Raw genomic sequence first — 7,242 nt, 5'->3', positions numbered from 1 at the left:
CATTTAAGTATCTTGTTAAGACTTCTTCAAATAATCAAGGAGAAATATATTAATTAAAGCACAATCATTAAAATGACCAGAGTCTGACCACCACCAAAGCTAGGTATCAAAACTATCAAGATATCCTCCAAGTTAAATGTTATTACTTTCACAATTTCAGAGATATAGAAACTATGGCACAAAGAATATAATGGGGAAGACTATATATATATATATATATATATATATATATATATATATATATATATAGAGAGAGAGAGAGAGAGAGAGAGAGAGAGAGAGTTATTCTATGAATCAACATAAATAACTAAAACAAGTTAATCTCAAAAGAAAAGGAGGGAAAAAGCAGGTGATATTTTAGATGAAGTGATAGGAAGAATTAGAGAGATGGCTCCAAGGTTAAGATCAGAAATAGGCATGTGGATCAATGGAATAGATTAGAAGATCCAGAAATGAGCCCTCACATATATGGTCAACTGATTTTTGACAGAGGAGCCGTAAACATTCAATGGAAAAAGGACAGCCTATTCAACAAATGGTGCTGGTCCAACTGGCACTCAACATGCAAAAGAATGAAAATAGACCCTTTCTTATCTCCTTGTACAAAGCTCAAGTGTAAGTGGATCAAAGATCTCCACATTAAACCAGATACACTGAAACTATTAGATGAGAAAGTAGGGAAAACTTTAGAACATGTAGACACAGGAGAAAATTTTCTGAACAAAACACCAATGGCTCAAGCTCTAAGGTCAAAGATTAACTAATGGGACTTAATGAGATTGCAAAGTTTCTGTAAAGCTAAAGACATTGTCAAAAAAACAGAACAGCAGCCACCAGAATGAGAAAAAATCTTTACTAACTCCACATCAGATAGAGGCCTAATATCCAAGGTATACAAATAACTCAAAAAGCTAGACACCAGAGAATCAAACAACTCTATTAAAAATGGGGTACAGAGCTAAACAAAACATTCTCAATTGAGGAATGTGGAATGGCTTAGAAACATCTAAGGAAGTGTTCAACATCCTAAGCCATCACGGAAATGCAAATCAAAACAACCTCATACCAGTCAGATTGGCCAATATCCAAAACTCAGATGAAAGAAGATGCTGGCGAGGTTGTGGATAAAGAGGAACACTTCTCCACTGTTGGTGGGGTTGTAAACTGATATAACCACTCTGGACATCAGTCTGGCAATTTTTCAGAAAATTGGACATAGTACTACATGACGATCCAGCTATTCCACTTCTGGGCATATACCCCAGAGACACTCAAATATACAACAAAGATACATGCACCACAATGTTCATAGCAGCTCTATTTATAATAGCCAGAAGCTGGAAAGAACCCAGGTGTCCTTCAGTAGATGAATGGATACAAAAATTGTGGTGCATTTACACAAGGGAGTACTACTCAGCTATCAGAAACAATGACTTAATGAAATTCTAAGTAAATGGATGCATCTAGAGAATATCATCCTCTGTGAGATAACTCTGTCACAAAAGAACAGACATAATATGCAGTCACTGATAATGGCATAGTAACCTCAGAAAGCTCTGAACACCCCAAAAACAACTCACAGACTGTGTGAAGTTCAACAAACAAAAGAATATATTTTAATTAAAATAGAACTGTATCACATCCCCCTTTTCTCCCTACAGTCCCTCTAGTCTCTCTGCTATCTTCTCAAATTAATAGCCTCTTTTCCTATATTGTTGTTACATTTATACATATGTGTATGTATATATACCCACAAATACCTAATTACCTTAAATTCCTTAAAATGTATTCATATACTTTTATGCAAAAAGGTGAAAATTTGTACATTTATCTTTGTTTTTTAAAATAAATTAAAAAAACTGAAAAAAATAAATTCTGATACAGAAGAATCAGTACCCTTTTGCATACTGCTGCACCTGTAGAGAAGCCTTGCAAGTGCTCTTCCTCCTGAGCCCATTGTAAGCCTCAAACCTGCTACAACCATCACCGGTTGTCCAAGAAGGGAACACCTTCTGATCCCCTGAGGAGATAGCGAGGTGAACAGTAGTATTGGGTCCTCTCTGGCCCAGCAAGAGAGCCAAGGGACTGCCATCAAGACTCAGGACCTGCCTGCAGATGGTTGAGACCCTGAAACATCTTTGTAAGTGCTCTTCGGACTGAGGCCTCAGAGAGCTTGCCACACACCCTTCATGCTATTCCAAGAGGGATAGGTTTGAGCCCCTGGAGGCCAGCTAGAGAGGTGCACTCTGTGATCGGGACCTTTCTGGGCCAGTGAGAGGGCAGGGTGAAACAGCTCAAACAGCTCTGTCATTCCTACACACAGAAAATGGTCACAGGGCTTACAATCCTTAACACCACTGATGGCATTTGATGTTTCAGTGAATCTTCTTCCTTAGCAGTGTGACACTTGATGAAAAGCCTATATTACCACTCTACACATCAGAGACAAGGCTAATCTGTAGAGCTACAAACAAATAAACAAACAAACAAAAAAATAAATTGTGAATCCAGAAGCAACCCCCACAAATAAACTCCTGGACAGAAAGAAGGCTAGATGTGGACATGCTGAGAACTGTCAGCAGGTGGATCATGGATGACACAGAGGTCAGGGCATCATTTGCCATGGTATAGACCTAATTCTATCATCTGAGGATAAGAGTCTAGGCAAATAGTCTTAGTCTACTGAACTGTTTAGACTGTACTGCTCCATCCAAGTGGTACATAATTTTTATGCAGGTACCCACAACAATGAGTTCATTAGAGAATCCTTGGTTTCACTGATTTCTTTCTTTTTCTTTGGTTTTTACTTTCCCCCTACATTTTATTTGAGGTGTTCCTTGAGTCTGAACTGATCCAATTATTCTTGGGACATAGAGCTTCCAGCCTCTAATTAAGTACCACCCCATACAAAATGAATTTCTCTGATGAAGCCTGATAGCATCACTCATGGTATAAACATAATAGTTTAGAAACAAAATTGGCACTGTGCATATCCATGAAAACAATTGCTGTAAGTTATCTAATAGGGCATATGTCTTTCTCAACCATGGACTATTGACTAGATTTGCAATAAATGACACTAGCTTCTATCAGTGAATGGGTCACATTTTTAGCCCAAAAGGTCTAAGTTAGCCCTCTGGTGGAGAACTTTGTACCCATTAACATCCTGCCAAAGTGGATTATCATTGGTTATAAAGGCTAAAGCTGAGTTAGACTTTTGATAATGTCTCTCCATTAGGGCTTTGCAGAGTTCCTTCAGAACAGTAAACTCTAGCCATCCAGGAAGAAATTTGACACGAATTCTAACTTCATTTTACAATTTCCTGTCACCAAAATGCATTGTGACCTTAGCAAAAACATATACTCTAATTTAGTGTGCAAACAAGAATCCTGGTAGTACATTTATTGTTTTGTGGCTTTGGGGTGTCTACCATAAGGGTGATTCCTAAACACCCTGACATCTTTGTTTAATAATGTGTGGTTTCTAGAGGAACATTATCTACAATGTAATGAAATTCACTGAATCTTTTAAAATATAGTTAGTTTCGCAGTTCAAAGTTAGGATCCACTTACCTGATTGGACAGTGACATTTGTCATTAACATCCAGCATAAATTTTCTAGTTCTGGTTATTTCCTTTCAAATTTTATAACTTTATAATTTATTTATTTATTTATTTATTTATTTATTTATTTATTTATGCAATATAAACTCCAGATACCCATTTCTATTTTTTAAAATTTATTTTGGATACATTTTTAAGGTTGTAATTAAGTATTTGTGGATACACACACACCTACACACACCCACACACACACATATATATGTATATGTAACAATAATATAGGAAAAGAGGCTATTAGTTTGAGGGAATAGGAGAGAGACTAGGAAGGGCTGTAGGGAGGAAAGGGGAATGTGATACAGTTCTATTTTAATTAAAATATATTCGTTTTTTTTTTTTTTGTTGAGCTTCACACCGTCTGTGAGTTGTTTCAGGGTGTTCAGAGCTTTTTGGGGTTAGTATTTCATTATCAGTGACTGCATATTATGTCTGTTCTTTTGTGACTGGGTTATCTCATGCAGGATGATATTTTCTAGATGCATCCATTTTCTTAAGAATTTCGTTAAGACATTGTTTCTGATAGCTGAGTAGTACTCCATGTGTAAATATACCAGAGTTTTTGTATCCATTCATCTACTGAAGGATATCTGGATCCTTTCCAGCTTCTAGCTATTATAAATAGGGCTGCAATGAAAATTGTGGTGTATGTAACATTGTTGTGTGTTGGAGCATCTCTGGGGTAAATGCCCAGAAGTGGAATAACTGGGTCTTCAGGTAGTACTATGTCCATTTTTTGGAGGAACTGCCAGACCAATTTCCAGAGTGGTTGTATCAGTTTACAACCCCACCAGCAGTGGAGAAGTAGTCTTTCTCCACATCCTTGCCAGCATCTGTTGTCATCTGAGTTTTGGATCTTGGACAATCTGACTGGTGTGAGGTGGAATCTCAAGGTTGTAGTGATTTGCATTTCCCTGATGGCTAAGAATGTTGAGCACTTCCTCAGATGTTTCTCAGCCATTCGATATTCCTCAATTAAAAACTTTTTGTTTAAGTCTTTACCCCATTTTTTAATAGGGTTGTTTAATTCTCTGGTGTCTAGTTTTTTGAGTTCTGTGTATACCTTGGATATTAGGCCTCTATCTGATGTGGAGTTGGTGAAGATATTTTCCCACTCTGTTGGCTGCCGTTTAGTTTTCTTGACAGTGTCTTTAGCCTTACAGAAACTTTGCAATCTCATTAAGTCCCATTTGTCAATCTTTGACCTTAGAGCTTGAGCCATTGGTGTTTTGTTCAGGAAATTTTCTCCTGTGCCTATGAGTTTTAAGGTTTTCCCTACTTTCTCATCTGATAGTTTCAGTGTACCTGGTTTAATGTGGAGATCTTTGATCCACTTACACTTGAGCTTTGTACAAGGAGATAAGAAAGGGTCTATTTTCATTCTTCTGCATGCTGAGTGCCAGATGGACCAACACCATTTGTTGAATAGGCTGTCCTTTTTCCATTGAATGTTTATGGCTCCTTTTTCAAAAATCAGTTGACCATATATGTGAGGGCTCATTTCTGGATCTTCTATTATATTTCATTGATTTATGTGCCTATTTCTGTACTAGTACCATGCAGTTTTCAGCACGATAGCCTTGTAATACAGCTTGCGGTCAGGGATAGTGATTCCCACAGATGTTTTCTTGTTGTTAAGGATGGATTTCACTATTCTAGGTTTTTTGTTATTCCATATGAAATTGCACATTGCTCTATCCAACTCAATGAAGATCTGGGTTGGAATTTTGATGGGGATTTCATTGAATCTGTAGATTGCTTTTGGTAAAATGGCCATTCTTAAAATGTTGATCCTTCCAATCCATGAGCATGGGAGATCTTTCCATTTTCTGAGATCTTCCTTGATTTCCTTCTTTACAGGGTTGAAGTTCTTGTCATACAGGTCCTTCACTTGATTAGTTAGAGGTACACCAAGGTATTTCATAGTTTTTGTGACTATTGTGAAGGATATCTTTTCCCTAATTTCTTTTTCCACATGTTTGTTCTTTGAATATAGGAAGGCTACTGATTTGTTTGAGTTAATTTTGTATCCAGCCACTTTGCTGAACTTGTTTATTAACTGTAGGGGTTCTCTGGTGGAAGTTGTGGGGTCACTTAAGTACACTATCATGTTATCTGCAAATAGTGATGTTTTACTTATTCCTTTCCAGTGTGTAACCCTTTGATTTCCTATTGTTGTCTAATTGCTCTGGCCAGGACTTCCAGTACTATGCTGAGTAGGTAGTGGGCACCCTTGTCGAGTCCCTAATTTTAGTGGGATTGCTTCAAGTTTCCCACAGATAGGTTTGATGTTGGCTGTTGGTTTGCTGTATATTGCTTTTATTATGTTTAGGTATGGGTCTTGGAATCCTGTTTGAGTTAATTTTGTATCCAGCCACTTTGCTGAACTTGTTTATTAACTGTAGGGGTTCTCTGGTGGAAGTTGTGGGGTCACTTAAGTACACTATCATGTTATCTGCAAATAGTGATGTTTTACTTATTCCTTTCCAGTGTGTAACCCTTTGATTTCCTATTGTTGTCTAATCGCTCTGGCCAGGACTTCCAGTACTATGCTGAGTAGGTAGTGGGCACCCTTGTCGAGTCCCTAATTTTAGTGGGATTGCTTCAAGTTTCCCACAGATAGGTTTGATGTTGGCTGTTGGTTTGCTGTATATTGCTTTTATTATGTTTAGGTATGGGTCTTGGAATCCTGTTCTTTCCAGGACTTTTAACATGTAGTGGTGTTGGATTTTGTCAAATGCTTTCTCAGCCTCTATTGAGATAACCATGTGGGTTTATTTCTTTGAGTTTGTTTATATGGTGGATTACATTGATGGATTTCCTTATATTAAACCATCCCTGCATCCCAGGGATGAAGCCTACTTGGTCATGGTGCATGATCAATTTGATGTGTTCTTGGATTCGGTTTGCTAGGATTTTGTTAAGTATTTTTGCATCAATGTTCATAAGTGAGATTGGTCTGAAGTTCTCTATTCTTGTTGGGTCTTTGTGTGGTTTAGGAACGAGGGTAATTGTAGCGTCAAAAATAGAGTTAGGTTGTGTTCCCTCGGATTCTATTTTGTGGAATAGTTTGGAGAGTATTTGTATTATGTTGTCAATAAATGTCTGATAAAACTCTGCACTGAACCCATCTGCACCTGGGCTTTTTTTTTGGTTGGGAGGCTTTTGATGACTGCTTCTATTTCTTTAGGTCTTATGGGATTATTTAGCTTGTTTACCTGGTCCTTGTTTCACTTTGTTATCTTGTATCTGTCTAGGAATTCATCCATTTCCTCCAGATTTTCCAGTTTGTTGAGTATAGGCTTCTGTAGTAGGATCTGATGATTTCTTGAATTTCCTCAGTTTCAGTCGTTATTTCTCCACTTTCATTTCTGATTTTGTTAATTTTAATACTCTCTCTTTGCCCTCTAGTTAATGTGGCTAAGGGTTTATCAATCTTGTTAATTTTCTCATAGAACTAGCTCTTGGTTTTGTTGATTCTTTTAATGGTTCTATTTGTTTCTATTTGGTCTATTTCTACCCTAATTTTGATATTTTTTGCTGTCTACTCCTCTTGGGTGTATCTGCTTCCTTTTGTTCTATAGCTTTCAACTGTGCTGTCAGAATGCTTGTGTATGCTCTCTC

The sequence above is a fragment of the Micromys minutus genome (genome assembly GCF_963924665.1).
Source record: "Micromys minutus genome assembly, chromosome: 18".
In the NCBI taxonomy this organism is placed as follows: Eukaryota; Metazoa; Chordata; class Mammalia; order Rodentia; family Muridae; genus Micromys; species Micromys minutus.
This window is presented reverse-complemented; position numbering follows the sequence as displayed.